Raw genomic sequence first — 22610 nt, forward strand, 5'->3', positions numbered from 1 at the left:
CTCAGCCAGAATCTCAATCTCTCTTTAAAGTGGCTTCAGTAATATTTTCTTTATTCTTTTGGAACTTTGATTAAATATATATTGGATCCTCTCAATCTATCATCAATCACTCTTTTTTTTTTTTAACCTCTTTCTTAATCAGCTCTATTTTGAATGAATGTATTAGTACTATCATAATGAATTTTTAGAACTAAATAGGATGCTTATGTTAGCCTTTGTCAAAAATGCTTGATAAAATTAATTTCATGTAGAGCAAATTAATAATCAAATTTTTAAAATTTCCTTGCTGTAATTCTTAGCATTAAATAACTTAATGCAATTAGAAACTCCAGGTTCATTTTAAGGGAAATGGTTGGTTTATTTTTCTATGACTTCCCTATTATCACTCTGAACTCACATCTCACTATCCAGCAATTTCTTCTTGTATCTTCTATCACATCAGTCTAGAACCACATTATGATAGCATGTCCCAGATCCAAGCCTGCAAGGATATAGGCACTCTGCAGAACATTCAGACACAAAGTGGCTTGATTCAGTTCCTATTCTCACAGTGATATATGTAATCCACCCTTCACCACCCAAGTTTGGATTCCATATAAGATATGGACCCAGGCAGCCATGGACAATTGTTAGATACAACATACTTAGATAAGGAAAGAATATCACACCCCATCTCTGGGTTACAAATAGCAAGATGGCTCCAAATTCCCAATTTGCATGGAAGACTTATTCCTTTTTACCATTCAGGAACCACGCCCTCAGTTACTGTTTGCTTTTATATAAGATAATATTTGCTATAGCTGCTCTACCGTTAATTTTGCATATCTCTGAGTCTGATCCATGAGATAGTGATGTTATTTCCATTGTTCTGTGTGTCTTATTTTCTTTCTTCTATCTCTGTCTCTATCTCTATGTCTCTCTCTCTCATGTCTTTCTGTCCCTATCACTTATCTATCTACCTATCTATCTACCTATTATATACAATTCTGTTGCTAAATGTTTGGAGCCCAGGAGGTTTGAATTATGAATGTACTATATCTTTTGGCCCAAATATATCAAGAATTATTATAATCAGGAATTACATAGAAGGGATTTTTCTTATTGCTTATTTAACTTTTGGTAATTTTATTATCAAATTATTAATAAGGATTTTTTGCTTTGTTCCATTTATCTTTACTTTGACAGTTACATTTGTCATTCCTAGGATTCCTATTAGGCTTACTCAAATTTATTTCGTAAGTCCATTCACTCCTTGAAATCTTTATGATTCATGGATTCCCTTCTTTTTTTCTTTAATTTTTCAGTATTTAAACCTACTTAATTAAAATTCCTGTCAGATCAATCCATATTCTCTGGTCCTTTGCATATTAATATACCTGTTATATACACTGGCTGCTTTTCACAACTATGTATGGTCTCTTTATGTTAAAATGTTTGCCTATAATGTTATTTGTAGTGATCACTCTCTTCCACATTGAAGGGTGGTTTGTAATTGTTTCTAACCATCCCTAGTTCTATAACATCTTTTAAATTTTCAATTTCTATTTTTCTCTCTGTTGTTCTCATCATGTATAGTTAGTGGAATTCTTGCCCTATATCTTCATTCAATGCAAGCTTGAGGCTCCAAATACCCCTCAAATAATTATTTTTGATTATTTGACAGGCCAGGAATCTATCTTTAGCCCATTTGGCTCGGTTTTTCTAGTACCAGTAAATAATAATGATATACTACTAGTAACAATTGTAGTAGTAGTAATAATAATAATAATAATTGTTATTATGTTTACTATAATAATTTAATTATATATAAATTATAATAATATAATTCAATATAATAATAATTATTATTATTATAGGCATCTTTTATAGTTTCCTGATATATGAAGGGAGCCCAATTTGAAACTTTCTAATGGGCATGGCTGTGGTCTCTGTGCGGACTTTAATATGCTACTAGTCACGTGGTTGTGATCCTGTATACTTCGTGAAATGAAGTTAGTATCCCGACTCATTTTAGAGCTATGCATTCAATCTTCCTCCCTGACACTTGAAAATTTCCCTTTCTTGCCAGGCTCCCAGTGTCATTTTGAACAGTACAATATTTTATTTTTATTGCTTCTAAGTACGTGGAGGTGGGAAGGGGTTGAACAAGTAAAAAATAACTTTTACCATTTAAAGCTGTCTAATCGTGAAAGTGGTCTAGAAAAGTAGTAAGTTCCCCTCCACTGTACATGATAAATCATAAGATAGGTGCTATCCACTGCAGGTGCCTGAAGCAATTTATTCTTGTATAAGAAGTTAAACAAATGCAATTCTCTTAAGTTTAACAAACTAAAGGTATAGATTTTACCTTAAGACATTGTAAAAGTCCATATAAGTTGTCCTCAGAGCCTCAGCTCTCCCAGCTAGGAACTGTAGAATTTGGGGCAAGTTACTTTCCTTCTAAAGGTTATGCTGTCATCATCTGCAGAGTGAGACATGGATAATATTAACCCTAAGCTTTAAAGTTGTTATGGTTCTATGACTATCACTTTCCTTCAGATTGCTTTATTTAAGGAAAATTTTTAACAGAAGTTTGACTCTTGAACTGCTAAGTAAAACACTTTTATGACTCCCCTTGCTCATAAAATACATTAAACGTCTAGGGGAAATGGTTTTCTCTGACCATGGGATTATATGTTACACTCATTTAGTGCTAATATAAATTCAGAGCCTCTACAGAGCTCCTCTTTGAAAGTTTAGACTGCTGTTAAACTGATGGGCAGAAAACCAGGTATCTTCCTTATCCGACTGATCAGCTTATATTGGCAAGCATATATGAGACTGGCAGCTAAAGAGAAAATGCTTGTTGTCAGCAAACCACTTAAACACAGACCTATCGCAATGGAACCCAACTGTCTCTGGTCTTCTCTGTCCTCTCAACCAAACTGCAAGATCCTGGAGGACACTAATTGCTATTTTTATACCAATATATCCCTGGCATGTGACACAATGAAAATAAAATCTGTTCCATGAATTATCTTGTTTAAAATTATACCTTAAATATTACCAGGATTATCTGACAACCACCTTTGAGAGAGGTACAATCGTTATCCCATTTTTACAAATGAGAAAATTAAGGAAAAGAGAGACTGCATGATTGATTCAAGTAATTTGAGTTGTAGAGGTAAGATTTTTATTGTATTTTGTCTAATTCCAAAGCCTGAGTTCTTAATAACCTACAACACTATGTTTTGTGGTAAATAATATATACTTACTTATATTTATTAGCCTGTTAAGTGAACCATCCCTTAAGTTCAAAATGGAGATAGATTTCATTAGAATTATACTTAATTCAATGCAAAAAAAAATATTCACTTTTCACTTTTGAGCACCTGCCAGGATCCAGGTATTCTGCTAGGCAACTGAGAAGATACAGAAAGACATAGAAGAAGTAGGAGATAGCTTCTGCACATAAAGTTCAGGGCCTAGAAGAATGAAGAAAGCCAAACATAAGTGACTTTAATGCAAGTCAGAGAAATGCAAGGTATACAGAAAATACTGAGTGCTTTACAGGCTCAACTGAAGGGAGATTGGATCCTAATCAGAATGGACTTTAAAAGGAGATGACATTTGGAAAATGTCTTTAAAATAGATAAGATTTTGATAAGAAGTTAAGAATTTGATAAGAATCCTTAAGTGGGTACGAGAAGAATAAATGAAAGAAGATGGGATTGGGAGGGAGACAAACCATAAGTGACTCTTAATCTCACAAAACAAACTGAGGGTTGCTGGGGGGAGGGGGTTTGGGAGAAGGGGGTGGGGTTATGGACATTGGGGAGGGTATGTGCTTTGGTGAGTGCTGTGAAGTGTGTAAACCTGGTGATTCACAGACCTGTACCCCTGGGGATAAAAATATATGTTTATAAAAAATAAAAAATTATATTAATAAAAAAAAAGAATTTGATAAGAATACATATTATGGGGGTGAAGAAGGAAGATGGCATAGATCTGTAAGTAAGAGTTTGGTTCAAGCACTGGGCATCTACACCAAAGTGGGTAGACAATAAGCCTTCAAAAAGATAGCTAAAGACTTTCCTTTTTATATTTCTCCTCTTCCTCCAATTCAGAGCCTCACTGGTAACCATTCCTCTTGGGACAGGACTATCAAACAATGTCAGCTGATTCTATTCTAGCTGTGTCCTTTCCAGGGTTGAAATCCGGCCTTTGTTGCAAGACAGCATTACATGTCATAACCACTGGCAAAGAATATTGTGAACAAATCATATCATTTTCAAAAGGTTCACCTTCATAAAGATTTGCCAAGGAAAAAAATTCTGTTTCTATCCACATAGTAGTATTCTATTAGCTCACAGACTCATGGAACTATAGAGGAGACTTAAAGAAACCACAAACATGAAAGGTTGAAAAGTGGTTTGAATGTCTTCCAGCCAGTTCCATTTCCCCGTCTTCCAGTGAATTTTGTATCTACATTAAAAGTCTACATAGTCTCTTTGTATAGCTCCCCACAGGAAAATATGTTCTACAGTATCTCTACATCATATATTCCTTCATTTTCGAGTATGGAAATGATTTTATTGCCTTAATTTAAAGTCATGCATTAATGCTTTCCCTCTATCAAGAAGGGTCAGGTGACTCCACAGGTGTCAAGTAGGGTGGACTGTGGCCTTGTGATTTTGTGATAAATAAAGTGTGTTATTTAGACTGGCAAATGATGGGAAAGTAAATGAAAACTTGAGGCCTAAATCTCAGGAAATTTATTCTCTTCATCATTGATAAGGCAAGTTATTCAATTTGTTAACACCTGAAATTTCCCAGTCCCCAAAATGGGAATACTAGTTTCAAATTATAAAATTCTTTGAGATCCTTTCATAACTGAAGGCAATAATAAAAATTAAAAACATATAGCAAGGAAATTTACCTTGTATGCATAAAATTATATTTTATGAGAACTGTAATTTATGAGTTTAGCCTTCTCTCTTATGTGTTTATTTTTCATTATCCAAGCAGGGCAGGAGTTCCATGTCGTTACCTCATGGAAGTCTGTTTCCTCTCCACTTCCAGCACAAGCTCTGGCCTTCTCCAAAAACATTTTAATAGATTTTTTTTTTTGGCATTTTTTTTTTAAGATTTTATTTATTTATCAGAGAGAGAGAGGGGGAGAGAGTGAGCACAGGAAGACAGAATGGCAGGCAGAGGCAGAGGGAGAAGCAGGCTCCCTGCCGAGCAAGGAGCCCGATGTGGGACTCGATCCCAGGATGCCGGGATCATGACCTGAGCCGAAGGCAGCTGCTTAACCAACTGAGCCACCCAGGCGTCCCTTTTTTGGCATTTTTAACTTGCTAGAATTACCATTTAGAAATATCTTATTAAATTTGTGGTTACTTTACTTCGTTTTCCTTTTTTCTTATGTAACTCACAATGACTGCATCATCACTTGGCTGTAAGAATTATGATTTAATTAGAGAATAAATGCCAGAAGTTTGTCTACTTGCATATAATTAAAAAAAAAAAAAAAAAAGATTCTACCTCTCAGATTATTTAGAAATTTACAGAAAGCTAAAGTGAAAAGGATTATATTAGGATTCTACACATACATACACTCTACACACACATACACACACACACTGAATTTATTCCACAGAATTCAGTAGTATCTCCTCAAAAACAGGTTGTATAATAAACTAGTAAAAGACAATGTGTGAATCACAAATATCACAATTTCAGCAAAGAAATTTGATTTGTAATGTTTAGGCCACGTGTATTTTCTTGGACTCCAAAAGATTTTGGCATTTGAAATCAGAACTCTCTTTCCCCTTTTTACTTCCTCATGAGATTATACATATTTATATTACATTCTTTCCTGAGACAAAAAGAAAAAAAAGCACAATAAATTTTGTTTGTGTGCCCCAAAACTTTCTCCTTAGTGACACAATGACGCAAGGCCACTGAATATTGGTAAGGAAGCCCACATTTAACATTCAGATGCTCAAGCCAGATCCTAGAAATGCCTGTTTCCTGCATAACTAAGAATTGATGTTATTCTGAGCTCCTTTGATTCCCATCAACAGATACCTTACTGAGCTAACTCAGAAGAGTGAGCCTAACGTGTTTGAAGCTGCTTGTGTTATATTATTAGAAAAGGCTGTCTATGTTTTAAATGCTTCCTTTTGGACTTACTATCACCATGATATTAGTTAACAATGACATTACTGCTAATGTACGGAAAGCCACTTTGATTACAAATTCTAGAGAACTTTATGTTTGTCAACATCAGACACATTAATTTAGGGTGTCCCCAGCTCTGACGCATCAATCCCCACCTGCCTTTATCCTAAATAATGGTTGAAGGGGGACCAGGTAATAGGAAGCTTCCATGTATCTAGTGGTAAGGACTTCATTTAGGAGGCCCACTTCCATCTGTACTGTCAGCACACCAAAGGGGCCAGAAGCACTTCGGTGTGGGGCTAAGGTAAGAGGAAGTAAGCCTTCAAACTGAAGCTCCTTACAGTGCCCAAACCCATCTGAGGCAGCCTTGCTCCGGGATATATTAACAATTCAATGACAAGAACTCAAAAGGAGCTTCAAGCATTCAATTATAGGGCTGCTGAAATGTATTAGCTCATATCTTCCTGTCCCTTGATTTGCTGTGGAGTATTGTTAACAGCAATTACATCTGGGGGGTAGGATAGAATGAACTTTATTTTCTGTACTTTTTTTGTATTTTAAATATTTCCCAACAACAGAAAGAGAAGAAGGAAGGAAGGAAGGAAGGAAGGAAGGAAGGAAGGAAGGAAGGAAGGAAGGAAAGAAAGAAAGAAAGAAAGAAAGAAAGAAAGAAAGAAAGAAAGAAAGAAAGAAAGAAAGAAAGAAAGAGAGAAAACATTTCTATTGAGAGACAGCAGGGCATAGTGGGAAGGAGCAGAGCTACTGGGGCCAGACCACCTGGTTCTAACTCTAGTTTAAGCTGCTGCCAGCTGTGTGACCTTACCCAGATTACTTACCCCCTGTAAGTTTCCTCATTTGCAAAGTAGGGATGATGACAATAATAGTAATTGCCATAAGATGGTTGTGAGGATAAGGTAAAGTAGGTAAAGGAATTAAAACAATGCTGGCATAAATGCATCACTTTATAACAGATAGTGATTATCTTTCAAAGATGCATCTTCAGTTCTGATGCTGCTTACCCAGAGCGTGACACAGTGCTCTCATCTATATGGTGATCTTCAGTCCCTGTATCACAAACAAACTGTTCCAATTCTGATAATAGATCAAATAATTTCTTTATTCCCAGCTATTTCTAAGAAAAGGATCATGTGAACACTAGACACAGCATGCTAAGTAGAGGCTTGAAACTACTTCAGATAAATAGGGTAGCATAGAGCAAAGAACTTCACAACTGGAAGGAGACTGCCTTATGGCCGGTGTCAGTTCTATGATTGATTTTGTGGATGACCTCACGCAAATTACTGGCTCTCTCTGGGTCTTCTCATCTTCTCTATCTACAATACTAACTATTCCAATTCTCTCCTGTTTGTCTCTTCTGCCCCCACACAATGGGGAGAAAATACAAGAATAAACAAGAATAAACAAGTTATTCAAAAATAAACAAGAAAATACAAGAATAAACAAGAATAAACATTCAAAATAAGGGCATTTCCAAGTTAAGTACTTCAGAATCTTGCACTTATAAATGCTGCTCCTCAAAATATTTCTGTCATGGGAGTGATACTTCCCCCCACCTTGTAAGTTAAATAACTGACACATTGGAGATTTAAATTTAGACACCATGCAACCCTCATCAAAGTCAGAGCACAAAGAAGGGCAACTGAGCATCTGCTAAGTGGATGTGGAAGGGAGCTGCCTTCCCCTGGTGAGGGAATTTGAAAATTTAAATGACTCATTGTCTTTGCCAATTCATCTAGCACTAGATATCCCAGATCTTCATCGTTCCTATTCTTTTCTAGGTAAGGCAAGTGTCTAATAAATCACTAAGAAGAGATTTATGCATCAAGTTATATGTCTCTTTAATGATCGACACTACTGAAAGGGGGACATTTAGAGATGATCTTGCCCTTGAGGAACCTGGGGTCCAGTAGCAGGGACTGGTGAGTACAAAAAAGATAAATTACGTTAGTCAAATATGGCAGGTGTCCTCTGACATTCCAGACTTGGGGAAGCCTGAAAGGCTCTACTAAGAAGAAACATCATTTGTTTAAATGTACATGAACTCAAAATAATGCTGGTTCATTATCATCTAGAATAATGCTTCTCAATGAATCTACAGTGAAGCCAGCATTTGTAAGGGTTTCTCAAGAATCAAAGATTGATACTTTTATAAAATGTAATACAAACGAGTTCCCTTGAAATGAAAGAAAGCAAAGACACATCAAAACCTATGTACTATAGTCATCTGTGTTTCCAGAGTGGGTGACACTTCCAACCAAATCATCTGACATTTCCAACTAAACCATTTCATACACATGAAGCCCAAGAACCAGAAATGTAAAGAGATTTGGGGAACCTGGGTGACTTAGTGGGTTAAGAATCATGCCTTCTGCTCAGGTCATGATCCCAGGGCCCTGGAATTGAGCCCCTGTGTCAGGGCGGGGAGCCTGCTTCTCCCTCTCCGTCTATTTGCAGCTCCTCCTGCTTGTGCTCTCTCTCTCCCTCTCTCACTCTAATAAATAAATAAAATATTAAAAATAAAGAGAGAGATGTAAAGAGATCTTACCCAAGTTCATATAACTCAACTTGAACAGATAAGGGACAAAAACTCAGGTGTTCACACTTCTATCTGAGGACTTCGGAGATTTGTATTACATCCCCAAGGTGGCTGCTTTAGTCTCTGTGCTCTACTCTTCCCTTCAGAGAAGCTGATGCTAAAAGATGGTCTTGAATGAGTTTCTTGTTATAAAAATGGTAGATAAAATCAAAATGCTGGGACACCTTGGTGGCTCAGTCAGTTAGGCATCTGCCTTCAGCTTGGGTCATGATCCCAGAATCCTCAGATCCAACCCCACATCAGGCTCCCTGCACAGTAGGGAGCCTGCTTCTTCCTCTCCTTCTGACTGCAGCTCACCTGTGCTTGTGTTATCTCTCTCTTTCCCTTTGTAAAATAAATAAATAAAATATTTTTAAAAATCAAATTGCTAACTTACTGACAAAATACTTTTTTTTCCCAAGCTGCCTTCATAAACCCCCATTGTGCATACTTACTAACATTGGTTCATCTTCTTTTGTACTTTCAAATGACCTCTAAACTGGAATAAAGGAGGGGAAAAATGAGGGAAAGATTTCAATGCTTCAAATTATCGCCATTTCTTATCTACTACTCTTTACTCACATAAGTCAATACCTACATCCACAATAATTCTACATATAGGAATATTTTTAAAAGATATTGACTGTACCCTCAGAAGAGAAGCCCAGTCTCTGAACTCTATTATTATTCTATCCTGATCCCTCGTTTGGTTTTCCTTTTTGAATCCAGGTCATGACTTTAATCTAGAAAATAGATAAGCAACAATCTTCTCATGTGATAAGACCAAGGGCATGCCATCTAATCATTGAAACTGGTATGATCATTATCACCTGATGATTCTTGTTGATCTAAAATCCAGAATCTTTATCATATTTATAAATGCTAAGTCAAATTTACTGGGGACCTATTTTTAGTCCCAGAAATTGTATTAGTTCACGATGACTCTGTAGCCTATTCGTGACTGCAATATTCTTAAAATAAGAACCCCAAGTGAAATTAATCCTTCAATATTAAAATTATTCTGTTTCTTACCTGTTGTCCCAGCATGTTTCTAAAAGTTGCTGAATAGGGGTGCTAGGTGGTACAGTCAGTTGAGTATCAGACTCTTGGTTTTGTCTCAGTTCATGATCTCAGGGTCATGGGATGGAGTCCCAAGTTGTGCTCTATGCTCAACACAGAGCCTGCTTGGGGTTTCTCTCTCACTCTGTCCCCTTCCGCCCCCATGCTCACATGCTCTGTCTCTCTAAAAATAAATAGCATGAATCTTTAAAAAATAAACTAATATAAAACATACTGAATAGGGGCACCTGAGTGGCTCAGTAGGTTAACCATCTGACTCTTGATTTCATGATCTCAGGGTCATAGGATTGAGCCCCACTTCGGGCTTTGTGCTCAGTGAGGAGTCTGATCTTCGCTCTCTCTCTGCTACTTCCCCTGCCCCCAGCTCGCTCGCGTGCTTTCTTTCTCTCTCTCTCTAAAATAAGTAAATAGAATGTAAAAAAAAAAAAAAAAACCTACTGAATAATGAGTTCAACATGGGAGGTTGATGACAAATTAAATCTTTTGTGTTCTTCAATTCTTCAAATGAAGAATTCTCAAAATTTCTAAGGAAAACTCCTTTATACAAAGGATGAGCATGTCTATGAGGAAAGCAGGAAATATCCTGCTATCAGTTTTGCCGCCCACTCCTCTGGGAATCCTGGAAAACCAGGAGGGAGAAAAAGAGAATCATGGTAGCGAAAACATAGGGAATTACTGGGTAAATCTTATAGACCAAGTAAGGAGGAACCATTTTGCTAAACTGTTTCTTTATTTAAAAAGAAAATTTAGAAGAAAATCTTTACATGTGTTGAAGAAGTCATACTTGACTGTTTTGCAGACCCTAGGTACTTAGTATGAAATAAGAACCCTAATAAATTCCCAACAGACTGCACTTATTTATGGTCACAAAAATGCCATGTTCATGACAAAACATATCACTTAAATTCAAATTCCAAGTTTAGAAATAAATGGTATACATGTGTTGATTGTTCTTTCCTTTTCTGAAAATTAGCCACCATATTTTCTTAGCTTTAGGATTTTTTTTAGCCACAATTCAGTTCTGAATATTGTATCTTCAATTACTTACATTAATGATCTCTGAACTAACCAGGCAGAAATATCCTGAACTATAGCCCCAGAAATAGGCAAAATGAAATCAATGTTACTAAATCTGCATGTAGTGATTATAGATGGAAAAAAATCCCATCGTTGCCATGACAATGCCACACATGCCTTTGATGTTTTCTTCACAGAATAACAAAATGTACATTTAATAGAGTTGTCTAATTGTCTTTCACTCTGGTTTTTGCTCACCAACATAGAAACATGTTTTTTACTAAACATCACAGTATTGAAGTTGCTCTGCCTCCAGCTGCCATTAACATATTTTGTATTCATGCTTTGTATAAATTCTGGAAAATGTTTTCAGCTTAGTTTCCCAACTCTGCATTTAATTTATATCTAATGAGACAGGGAATATTAAGTAAATGTGAACTGATTAACTTCAAATAGATGTATTGGCATTTATTAACCTAACAGTAGATAATTTTATTGACTATCTCCTAAAGTTGTTAAACCATAAGACCTAACAACTTTTTTTAGTTGAAGTTTAAAGGTAAATTTAAGCACAAACAGATGATTAAGGATAAGGACCAGCCTTTTCCTATCATTCAAGTCTTACTAGCAACTCAGTTTCCTCAAGCGATTCATGAAAAGGTCCTTAGAAGTCTATTAGTCCTTCTTTTACTAAATACACACTTTCTTTTACAACCAAACCAGCAAATGAACTAAATGTGAGTCAGTATCTTTTTAGACATTTCATTCTAAGTCTGGGAAGCTGCCATAGTTAGATTTTTTTGTTCAATCAAGGCATCATTTGTTAGATAGAACTCTTGCTATTAGTCTTAAATTGTGACACTCATGTGATAAAGCTATTACATCAGTCCCAAGTACCTGAACAATGTTCATTTGAACAAATACCCATATGAACAAATACCCAGCTCTCTATAAATACCAGGTTCCTTCTTAAATTGTAAACCTAGTATCCATATTTCGTAAGAGCAGTCTATGAGTCAGTGATAACTTTGCACCACATTCCAATTCCTCCAACACACACATTATCTCCAGGTTCCAACAACAAAGGCTTCAATGAAGTATTTCAGCATTTTAGTAAATGTATCAAACCATCAGCCTGATTTTCATTAACTCTGATTTCTTTAGGTGCCATGATTAGACAATGTTTTCTCACATGGGTCACTTTTGGTAAAAGTAGTTATCAGCTATAAGGCTGCTCCAGGGAAGATAGTCTTATAGCAAGACCATCTTGGCATCTCAAGAACATATCCTTTGGAAACAAAATGCAGGAAAAAAAGCCCACATGCAATAAAAGCCTGACTAAAAACAAAAACAAAACATTCTACCTAAAGTCTACTATACTTAAAACTGAAGATTGTCAATATCTTGTGAAATAAATGGAGAAAGACATCATATGCAGTAAACTCTTAAGAGCCTTGGCTCACATACTTTCTTTGATTTTCTCATGGTCACACCACAACTGAGTAGCAGGTCCAAGATTCAAACTCAGGTCCATGACTCGAAAGCACATGCACTTTTTATTAGTTTCATTAGTACTAAGATCTGCCTGAGAGGTAGAACAAACAATGAATTCCATCCCAAGTCAATGAATTTTCTCACTAAATTTACCATTTGGGTTGCAGTATGATCTAATTATGCAACCCAGAGCACAAGGTCGTGTCTCAAAAACTGGTTACAGTCTTTTTAAAATCACTTACTCAGTAGAAAGGGTCTCAGGACAAGATGGAACATCAGCAAGTTACCAGGGGTCTTTGTTTTTAGTGGATTTGCCATTTTACCCTCAGATGAGCACCTTGTCATGATTTCTGCCTTTCTCTGGTTGCTATCACCATCCAGAGATTCCAGAGAGGCCCCTCCCTCTCTAAATACCATAAATTGGGCAGCCTGCGTAGGCAGTGTCTCTGTAAGATTGGGTCCTCCTGATCCACTCTCTTTCTCATGTCCGGTCCAGAGCCAAAGTATTATTACCTAAGTAAATACTTTACTTTTACATAAGTAAAACACCCTCTGTGGTTTCACTGTCTTATTCTGGCTTCTCCATTTCTAGGGCAGCCTGCAGAGTGTACTAAACTAATCTATTTAGCATTCCCTCTGAATATGTCAACTGCCTACTCAAAAACTCTTGGATTCCCCATTATCTATAAGATAGTCATTTCCTTGTATTTTACAGAACTCAGCAATATCTCATTTCTATCTTTTCATTCTCGTTTCACACAATTCTGAACTGGTACCACAATCAATTTTTGGAACATGCCCCAAATTTTCTCACCTTCAGGCCATTACCATAAGGCTACAATGATTTTCCCAATCCAGGGTTATCCTATTTAACTTCAGTGAATCACATAAGACCCACCTCAAGTGAATCTTCAGTCCCGAAGCTGCTGATTTCTTATTTTGCAACAACTACCATATTGAGATCTTTATCTCTTTTAAATTCCTTATAGGAGATTACTTAAAATATTGCCATATTATGTATCTCTCTCTCTCTCTCTCTCTCTCTCTCTCACACACACACACACACACACACACATGCTCTGCATATCTCTTCTAGATTCAATTACTCATTTCCACATTCCTCATAGCATGGGGTTTTAATAATAACAAGTACTCAATAAGTGTTGCTTCAAAACCTCTATAAAACCTTAAAAAGATGCCTCAGTATTTTCATACCAATACACTTAGGAGCATATGCTACAGTGCTTTTCTACAGTAATAAAACTGCCTGACTTCATTAATGCAAGGTCAGAAATATGGGCCAGCTTGGTGCAGTGAATACTTTCATTCACATCACCCTCATTCCCACTCCATCATATACCTAGGGACTTTTTTTTTTCTTTTCTTTTTACCAAGTCACAGATGGCATAGGAGAGAAAATGGAAGAACAGCTGGTAGTTCCACAGTGGTACCTTGGGCTCTCTCAGAAGCTCAGTTCAAACTGTCCCCATAGCCAGAACAAAGCAGTGAAAGAAACAAAATTGCCTGGCAATAAAACACTTTATTTCATTTGAATTGCCTGAATAATAGCCTCTACCCTCTGTTTAGCTTTAACTTAGGTGACCCGGCAGGTACAATTGCAGTGTGTGGGCTCCTTCAGTAACAGCAACAAAGGCATAGTCCTTGAAAGCTTCCAGGAGTGATAGCCTCTAGGTGTCTCTGGCCAACCTGAGCTGTGGTGGGAGGGGTGGGCAGGATGAAATGAATGGAAGGAGAATCAGGAAGCTGGGAGAAAGCAACCCAGAGGTAGAACAGAGTACAGCAAGCCCACTCCTCCACTGAACACTTAGTTGTGAAATCAGCAACAATTCCTTCAAAGGTTTAAAAGATGTCCTATTTGAACAGACTCTCGTTTACATCTCAAGCAGAAGAAAGTAAAATAATGAGAAGCCAAAGTGGAAAACTTACTTTATACTTAGGTGGCTTGTTTACCGGAAAAGGGGATTTCCGTCCCAGATTTGGGGATTAGATGAATAATGTCCTAAGAATATCTAATTTTAAATTCAATATACAAGGCGAACTCTTTTTCTTCTTGGAAGCCTCTCTGGCTGGAACATGTTTTCAAAATGTTACCTCCTAATTAAAACTTTCCCCCAACCCTCCTAGGAAAAATATGTATTTATAAAATACACATCAAGCACTTACTATGTGCCAGGCAGAACTTGAAACACTGGGGATACAACTGTCAATATAAGATGTTTTGTCCTCAAATCCTGTGGAGCTTTTATTTCAGTAAAGGGAGCAAGGACCAGTTGGTAAAGTGTGGGGAGGAAAGAAATGAATAAACATAAATAATGCAGATAATTTTAGAGAATGCTAAGTGATATAAAGAAAATAAAGTGATGCAATAGAAGACTTTCAGGTTTGCAGGGTACTGTAATTAAGGTCATTGGGGAGGAGTTCTCTGAAAAAAGGATTTTTGAATTGTGACCTGAATGACAAAAATAAATTGAGAGAAGAGAGACAGAGTAAGAGAGAGAACACAATTGGGCAAAAATATGAACCCAGAGCATTCCAAAGCAAATGGCCCAGAATATTTCTGGCACAGAGGCTCTAAGATGGAAATTAGTTGAAATAAGCTTGTTATATTTGACAAGTGCAAAGAAAGCCAATGTGGCTGGATCATAGTGAACAGAGTAGAAAGTGCTAATATAGAAAGCTGGAATGAGAAGCAGAGGTCAGATATTACAGGATATTGTAGGTTCCAGAAAGGGGGTTGAATTTTATTCCAAATTCAGTAATGGGAAGCCTTTTAAGGATTTTAAATAGAGGACTGACACAATCTAATTTACATTTTAGAGGATGACTCCAATTTCTGTAAGGAGAATGGAGAGTGGCAGAGCCACAGCAAAGAAGGGGAAAGAGACAGAAAGTTAGGCTAGTAGCTCAGGTACCAGCTCCTGGGGGCTTGAATCAAACTGAAACAGAGCCACTGTCACGTTGTTCCTGCAGCCCTCTGAATGAACCTCTACCACAGAATTATCACACTGTATGAGATTCTACTATTATATGGGTCAGTGACCTACACTGAACAACAAACCATTTGAAGAATGAGACTACATCTTACTCATCTCCCTAGCCCCCACCATCCAGTGCAGAGCTGACTCAGGAAATGCTGATGGTATGAAATATAATACTACGGTGGAGGACTCAAAGCTCTTCACCTTGGGTAGACTGTTTCACTAAACATCCCCCAGGCCTCAGTTTCCTCAAAGTAGATGCCACTCATTCATCTCATGGTTTTCTTAATAACAAAGTAGGTAATGGATAACATAGAGCCTCATAAAATTACATTTCTTGAATCATTAGGCATTTTTGTCAGTTCCTATCTTCTCTCTCTCTCTTTTTTTTTTTAAAGATTTTATTTATTTATTTGACAGAGAGAGATCACAAGTAGATGGAGAGGCAGGCAGAGAGAGAGAGAGAGAGAGGGAAGCAGGCTCCCCACCGAGCAGAGAACCCGATGCGGGACTCAATCCCAGGACCCTGAGATCATGACCTGAGGCCGAAGGCAGCGGCTTAACCCACTGAACCACCCAGGCACCCAGTTCCTCTCTTTTCTTAAACACTTGCCTTTTTTTTATAAGAGAGCATCCTCCCCTCCCAAATTAGAACTCACTGGAAGTTTCTTTGAGAATCCTAGGAGATCTGCTGATAATTTGGGGATCCAGAATAATCATTTGATTCTTTCAACCCTCTGTTGTCATAGGTGGTTTAAAAAGTAGAGATAATTCCTTCCGCCTTATAAATTTCCCAATTATCTTAACTCTTACCTCCTGTAGAAGCCTGGGCACTACTGATGTATCAAAGTAGATACAGAAATAAGTGTGTAGGAGAGAGAGGTAGTTTGATGTACAGAAAAGATCACTGCACCCACAGGTGGCAGACCTAGAGGCTCCTGTTGGTTTTGCCACTTCCCAGTGCAGTCTGCAGCATGAATTCAGGTGCCACCCACCATGTCTTGGTTTGAAGCATTCCACTATCATTGATGAGACTAGAAAAAAGGTGCTTGGTTTTCCAACAACAAATATTTCTCTGATACCAACTGTATGCCCCACAGTCCAGTTCAGTGTTGGAACTGACTACCTGGAGCTAGTGCTGACCCCACAGGTAAAGGGCTTGGTCCCAAAGACTGCCTGCACTTCAGATGCTAGCTACAGAGAGGGTCCCTAGATTACCTGCATTTCACCATAGCTAACTATAAATTCAGGAGGGTTCCTATAATGCACTCATCAGAGTTCAAAAATTTCCTAGAATGACTCAACAAAATTTAGGAAAACACTATATGTTTGGTCATTGAACAACATGGGTTTGGCCTGTGTGGATCTGAACACAGATTTTTTTTTTTTTTTAACAGTACAGTACTATAAATGTTTTTCCTCTTCCTTATGATTTTCTTACCCTATTCTTTTCTCTAGCTTATATTATTAGAAAAATACAGTATATAATACATCTACCATAGAAAATATGGTAGATTGATTGACTATGTTATTGGTAAGGTTTCCTATCCATAGTAGGCTATTAGTAGTTCAGTTTTGGAGGAATCAAAAGTTGTATGCCAATTCTTAGCTGTGCAGGGGGTTGGTCCCGCAAACCCCTGCAATTTTTCAAGAGTCACTGCAGGCTACAATTCAGGAACCAGCCACAAGGAAGAGCTGCAAAGGGGAAAGTATTAGTAAAGTAGGGGTATGCAGAGTTTCCATGTTGTCTCCAACATACCAGCCTTCCAGCACATCCGTGTGTTCTCTAGGAAGTTCCCGTAGCCTCGTTGTTTCAAAGTTTTTATCCAAGTTTCATTATGTAGACATGATTGATCAAATCATTGGCCAATGATGATTCATCTCAATCTCTAGCCCCTCTTCCCTCCTGAGAGGTTGGAGGTGGACCTCAAAGTTCTAATCCTCTATTCTAGTGGTTGGCTTTTCTTTCAGCAACCAGCCCCATCCTGAAGCTCTGTGAGTGCCTCCCAAGACTCACTTCATCAGCATAAACTCAGATATGGTCAGAAGCTGTTCCTATACATAATAAGAAACTCCTATCACTAGGGAATTCCAAGTGTTTTAGGAGCTCTGTGCCAGGACCCAGGGACAAAATATAAATACATGTATTTTTGTTGTATCAGAAAGGGCAATCAATTTGATTATCTCTATGTTCCTTTTAGTTCTAAACATTCTGCTATTGCTTAAGTTTTATTTATACTTCAGTTTCTGTATCTTTTTAAAGAAGAATTTATTTATTTATTTAACTGAGACAAAGATAGTGAGAGAGGGAACACAAGCGGGAGGGGTTTCCTGCTGAGCACAGAGCCCAATGCTGGGGCTCGGTCCCAGGACCCTGGGACCATGACCTGAGCCAAAGGCAGATGCTTAACAACTGAGCTACCCAGGCACCCTTTATACTTCAGTTTTTAAAGTCAAGTTCTGTACCACTGAATACAAAACTACTTTGGTATAGATGTTTGAGGGCTATATGAATCTCAACACAAAAATGGCATAAAAATGGTTAGGCTCCATTCCTTACCATTATCACAAAAAGAAAAGATTCTCAATGTTAATGCAATTTCCCAAGATTAGGTAGAAAGAAAGAGAAATAGAAACAAAAATAACTATAAATCTCATTAATTCTGACTTCTCTGTAGATTTTACTCTATCTTAAACTGCAAATAATAGCAAATGTTTTCCCATGGGTAATTCAAATAAATAGAATAAACATATTTTTTGAGAGTACTAACAAAAATGCATTGAAGGTAATTAAACAATCAGAAATATATATACATATTCATGAGCAAAAAGTATATAATGATATACTATCACAACAATTTAGTCACAACTACAAACACAAATTCCCAAAGCACCACATTAAGCTAGATTTTTACAAATCTAACACAATATTAGCCTTCGGTTCTGAGAGATTTTATATATTTTTATTATAATATTCAAAACTATAGAAAGGAGAAGAAAAAAAGACAAGAAACAATCTGGCTTTGGTCCTGATGAGTCAAGCACAGTGAGGATTTCTGTCCTCATGTTTGTGCCACACTGTTGTGCTTGCGGGAATTGTAACTAGAGAGTTGTCACTTCAGGATACACAGACATCGACAGTAAGGATTTCACTCCCTGTCTTTTGAGTAAAATAGATGTCATATTTTTCTCATTTCCTACACATTCTGTTGTGGTCAATAACAAGTGATCAGAAAGTCACCGACAAATACTTTATTGTTAATTGGCAAGTAACCAGAGGGTTTGGCAGCTAAATTTGCAATTATTCCAAAATTTACCAAAGGCACCTTGTATTTCAAGCAGTAAAGGGAAGTCACATTTTACAGCACCATCTTGTGAGAGAATAGGGAACTGGCTTGCCAAAGTAACAAGCATAAAACCAGCTTTTCTAAGCTCGTTAAAGAAAATTGTTTTAAAAATTAATCTCTTTTTAGTAGATCATTCCTTCACAATATATATGTATGTTTATAAGCAACTCAATTTGGAGAATTTTTCTTCTCATTTTCAATATTTTCCTCTCAGCATAATTAAATCATCTTGATATTAATCATGAAGGCCACATGAAACAGAAATCTATGTATTATACTTAAATATAATTTTATATTCAGACAAAATATTTATCTTCTTTTTCTATCTCTCAGTATTCTTTTAAGCTCTTGTCTTGCCTCTTCTAAGATACAAGGATAGTATTTTTTTCTGCAAATGAATGGAGAAAATGAAGGTCAGGGAATTCATTTCTAATAGTCTCCCATAGTCAGGCATAAATCAGAGCAACATAAATTGTTCGTGTATTATCTAGTATCCCAATCAATACTTGTTCTACAAATTGAAAGTGGAAAATTTACAGATGTTGTGTTACTTATTTTGAAGTTGGTTTTCTGAATTTTAGGAGTAAGACTCATCAATGCTAATTATATTCTGCCAAATGTCATTTCTTGTTCTAATTATTTGCAATATGTACAATTACCTACTCCAGCAGTTTTCAGAGTGTAGTGTGCATGAGAAACATCTAAGTATTTGCTATTTGTTACCAACCAGATTATCTTTCCCAACCCCAGATTCTGATTCCAGAGAAAAGCTAGATTCTTGCAACATGCATTTCAACCAGCCCCTCGATAATTCTAAAGTAGCTAATCTATGGCCACACTCTGAGAACACTGGCCTGACTGTACCATTTCATTTTACCATTTGAGTATTTTGGCCTCCATGAGACCTTTGATGTGTGCTTATACCCAGCTCCATTTAATCAGTTAATTTTCCTCTTTTATCATATTTTCCCTGTAACATCTTGGCCCTGGATCTGCTGTTCTTTTATTTGTATGTTGCTCAGTCTTCTGAATACCTCAGTACAATATTCATTTATTACCCACTGTCTGACTTTAGATGAGAGGACAGTGTGTTAGTGTCTAGAACAAAAGGAACACTTAAAAGCATAACAATTAAGAATATCCTGACAAGACTTTTGAGTTCCTAATGGAATTTTATGTTCTATCCTCCACAGTATTCCCATGACCTAGCATAGTATCTCCCACATATTAGACAGTCAATAAATATTTATTAAACAAATAAACACAGTGAAAAAAAATTCAGCTTGAAATGACTATACTAGTAGTTAGTTCTTGACATTGGCCCATAAAATCATTGATGCCAACTTCCTCATTTTACAGATGGGTACACAGAAGCCCTTCTAAGGCATCTGCCTCCAACAAGTCACTTAAGGAAATAAGACCCAAGTCTTCTGACTCCCAGTGAAATTCTCCCCCTACTACTAAAGCAGATTATCCTGGTGTCTTCTCAAAACAACCTCGTGGTAATTTAGTTGTTGTTGGTAACTAATGTTCAGTTCCAACCAGACTGCTTTTCCTAAAATGCTTAGGAGTTCTGAGGGTTGATATCTCTCCTCTCCTCTTCGCTGACCTTCAACCTCCAAAATCTAATTATCTCCAACTTCAAAATCTCCTTGGGTAAAATCCTTAATGGGGAAAAAACAGGCACAGCTGCACTCTAAGCACAGCTTTATTGACTACAATCATTATAACTTTTCTAATTAAAGTTTCTACAGTAGAGCGTTTGCAGAGTATGTGTGGTAATTTTGTTTTTACCACATTCAAGCATTCAAGGTAGGTGTAAAATCACCATAGTTTGTGAAATAAATGTGCGGGTGGTGAGGGGAATAAGTGTGTGTGTGTGTGTGTGTGTGTGTGTGTGTGTGTATACACACATGTATATGTACGATGTATGTATACATTGTAAGTGTACATAAATATACAATATACATACACACATATAAAATATGAAAAGGAAAACTCATGTTGTGGTACCCAGAACTTTACAATAGTTTTTGGCAACATGAATCTAGGTCTTGACTCTGCCATTAACTTTTGCAGTGTTCCCTTCCTTCTCTGGGCTCAGTCCTCATCTTCCAAATCAAATGTTTGAATTTGGAGGTCTAAGATTCCCTCCAGACACAATATCTTAGAGAGCTTAAGTCCCAGAGTAGGCAAATCACTCACTTTCTAAATGATTTAATCAGAAAATCTTAAAGCTAGGAAGTGATTTGCACCCAAGGAAAGATGAAACCACAATTCTACTGCCAGACCACTGCTAGTCAGCCCTGACAGGTTCTGTCCTGGCAGCGGAAAGTTGGAAGGAGGCGGTGGCTTCTGTCATTACTCACTCAGCCAAGCCTATTCCTCTCATCTCCCACACTCATTCTCAGCCCGAGATGCCAGATCAGTGAAGACTGCTTGGATGTTTCCAGAGCTGATCTAGTTCCCACACACACGGGGGGCATCCCTTGGTGTCACGGCAGTTGCTGCCATACCTGCTCTGTTCCCAACAGAGACCCACCATCCCACCTTCAAGAACTCAGCATGGACACCTATTACAACACCTCATTCTGCCATCCTTGAAGGTGAACTGCCAAAGGCTCATGAGTCTGTTAAAAAGATACAGTTGGGGGCACCTGTCAGTCCCTCATTTGGTTCAGCATCTGCCTTCAGCTCAGGTCATGATCCCAAGGTCCTGGGACCCAGTCCCCCATCAGGCTCCTTGCTCAGTGGGGAGTCTGCTTCTCCCTCTCCTTCTGCTGCCCATCCCCCTGCTTCTTCATGCTCTTACCCTCTCTCTTTCTCCCAATAAATAAAATCATAAAAAAGAAACAAACAAACAAACAAAAATACAGCTGGTTGAAGTCTCTCCCTCCCAAACCTCCCATCTTTAAGCTCTTGAGGAAGCTCCCCAATCTTACTGAGCCTCTGTAAAGGAAGACTGTAAGGTCCACCCCACACACATGTGGGCAGGGTCCTTATCAAAGATGATGAGGTACCAAGTATCTACCCCAGAGCATGGACTATCACAAGTGCCAAGAAATTCTTAAAATGTCCAGGAGGCCCTTTCCATTCCTCAAATTTCAAAGAGATGGGTGAGAGATAAATCCCATTTTACATGATTTGAAGTATGTAAAAATATAATGTTATTGTCTTTCTTTTAGAAACAAAGTTAAGCACTGTGCAAAGAATACATAGGAAGCTGCCCACGCACATCCTGTCCCTGTCATTTAGGAAGCAGTTTTAATTCCACAAAATAATGCAAAGAGACAAAGCTATGCATCTGTACCTGATTTCTACCTGAGTTCTGACTTGGTATGTGGGGCAATCAGCTTGCCCTCTCTGGGTGTCGTCCCCCGGGCTGTGCAGGGTGGGGATGAAGCTGGGCGACCTCTAACTGTCCTTCCCGTTCAGCGACAGCAGCAGTGCAGCCCGAGGGAGGCTGTGCCCTCGCAGCCCGGTGGGCTGGGCGCCAGCAGGACTCCCTCCTCCCGCGCAGGGCTTCCCTCGCCGGCTGCAGCGCCGGGGAGGCTGCGGGAGGGAGAGGGGGCGGCTTTCCCGCAGCTCGCTGGAGACCAGGCGGTGCTGTCCTCCCACCATCAATAATGCAGTCTTTTGTCGGCAATAAATTCCCTCCAAAATTAATGAAACAGCCATTCTAAATTCTCATGTCACTGCCTCATACAGCAGGAGCTGGGCGAGGCTTCCTGCTCTCTAAATAAATAGGAAAGCCATATAAATGGGTCTGGAGGCCATACCCAGCTTGCTGGGACACAATCTAATCTCCTCCTCCGCCTACAGAAACAAGGAGAAAGATGGAAACCCAGGATCAATATTTGATCTCTATTGCAAAAGGCACCCACTCCATCGCCCAGGTAGAAGCCCACACAC

At 37.9% G+C, this 22610-nt stretch overlaps 1 long non-coding RNA gene across 2 annotated transcripts in view; it reads right to left on the reverse strand.

Moving 5' to 3' along the window:
- Positions 1 to 22346, reverse strand: part of LOC131824723 (uncharacterized) — a 34438-nt gene extending 12092 nt beyond the window's left edge. Inside the window, exons 1-2 of one of the 2 annotated variants that reach the window (XR_009350957.1) lie at positions 22009 to 22346; positions 2348 to 2461 (exon numbers count right to left, since the gene is read on the reverse strand). This is a non-coding gene — a long non-coding RNA (uncharacterized LOC131824723). Of the gene's footprint in view, positions 1 to 2347; positions 2462 to 3254; positions 3824 to 22008 lie in introns of those variants that run through there. The other variant, XR_009350958.1, reaches the window with a different exon arrangement.
- Between the last annotated feature and the right edge of the window lie 264 nt (positions 22347 to 22610).

This window comes from Mustela lutreola, chromosome 2 (assembly GCF_030435805.1).
Source record: "Mustela lutreola isolate mMusLut2 chromosome 2, mMusLut2.pri, whole genome shotgun sequence".
NCBI lineage: Eukaryota > Metazoa > Chordata > Mammalia > Carnivora > Mustelidae > Mustela > Mustela lutreola.